The sequence below is a fragment of the Heptranchias perlo genome, chromosome 3 (assembly GCF_035084215.1).
Source record: "Heptranchias perlo isolate sHepPer1 chromosome 3, sHepPer1.hap1, whole genome shotgun sequence".
Classification (NCBI taxonomy): Eukaryota; Metazoa; Chordata; class Chondrichthyes; order Hexanchiformes; family Hexanchidae; genus Heptranchias; species Heptranchias perlo.
The window spans coordinates 25241391-25243278 of NC_090327.1; positions in this window are offsets into that span (position 1 = coordinate 25241391).

Consider the following 1888-nt stretch of genomic DNA (forward strand, 5'->3'; position numbering starts at 1 on the left):
GCAGGACCCAATAGTGTTAAATGTGCTCTAACCAGATTTGGCGATGGTGGCTAAACTAGTTGTCCACTAATAATGTAGAAGTCTGCATCTCTTGGACATAAGGGAGTGGAGATGGGGCTGTACCAAGGGGAATGACCAGTGTGCGAGAGAATAAAGATTTCACTGGGGACAAGGATATCAAAGGTGAAGGTGAGGGTGTGATTGAGCAGATCGGTAGCTGCAGAAATGTCGTGGCGAATGAAGGGTCAAAGGCTAGACAAATGGGAATTTGAAAGTGGCATTGTAAGTGACTTGGGGGAGAGTTTTATCCAGGGGCGGATGTAGAAGGAAGTGGGGTGGAAGGGGGATGTGAGTGGAGAGGAATACAAAAAAAGTGATCAGGGATGGCCTTATTGAGTTATTTTTGGTGACAGATGCTGACTGATCTGCTGTCTATTTCCAGCATTTAATTTTAATTTCAGGTTTTCAGCATCCATGTTCCTTTTTATTTGACCATTTTAATGAGTTAGTTTAGGTCTTCAGCTCATTGGTTGTGTTACAGTTGCTAAGGGAACCTGCATGGTTTTCTGCTGTGTGTGAGTGAAGGGTAATGAGACATTTAAACACTCAGTGAATCCTAGGATGGGGAATGAAAATAGGTTCATGTACTGAGTATTACAGCTCGTGATATAAATAGGCAACCAACCTAGTCCATACTATGACAAAATATATAGGATTCCCTACAGATAACAACTATCCCATCCCTAGAAATACCTTGAGTTAGATAAACTACTACTATATGGGTTATTTAGCAACACTGTGGTTATTGATTGGTCTCGAGATAATTCAAGATGTTTCACAAATTGGACATCTGCATACAGATTTAATTTGTTTTTTCACTCTTCCGTTGATTGAGATCCATCTATATCTAAAATTTTTGCATCTAACATTCCAGGCATCATACCCCAGATGACACACTTTGTCACAGATCCAAAATAATCTTAAATAAAAAGGGAGGCAAAGCTAGTAATTTTATTTCGGGTTTTTCTGACCTGGATAGTTCAAAATTATGAAGGGTTTTGATCGAGTAAATAAGGAGAAACTGTATCCACTGGCAAGAGGGTCAGTAACCAGAGGACACCGATTTAAAGTAATTGGCAAAAGAATCAGGGGGAAGACGAGGAGAATTTGTTTCACGCAGCGAGTTGTTATGATCTGGAATGCACAGCCTGAAAGGGTGGTGGAAGCAGATTCAATAATAACTTTCAAAAGGGAATTGGACACTTACTTGAAAGGGAAAAATTTGCAGGGCGAGGGGGAAAGAGCAGGTTAGTGGGACTAATTGGACCGTTCTTTCAAAGAGCTGACACAGGCATGATGGGCCGAATGGTCTCCTTCTGTGCTGTATGATTCTATGATTCTTTGATGAATCTATGTAAAAGCAATTTACTTTGTTAGTTAAACTCTCATTCAACAAAATTTACTGGAATTGGGAAAAAGTTATTTAATTATCAGTTTTGTTTTCTTAAAGTTAATGGTAAGATTTTTTTTTCCTGACGGTTTCTCTCCTCCCCTCCTCTGCTTGAAAATGTTGACTTTTTGCTGGGATACAGTTTCCAGGTGCCCTCTACTACCTGCCCCAGTGCTCATTATTCATCAGTGAGCCCCCAAACATCATTAGGGCATCAGAGTCAAGCCAAATTCTGTCCTAACTCAATGTTGACATACACTCACTTTCAGCTTGGGTAACTAGTTAGCAATTAGGAGCAGGGACCTTAGGGGATTTTCATCTCCCTAAGATGGGGGCATCAAGGTATTGATAGATCCCCAGTATCTCTTTATCTGAGACTGGCTAATTTAGTACGGACCAAGAATGAAGCTAGGGACTTCACTGGTCTATACACTGTTT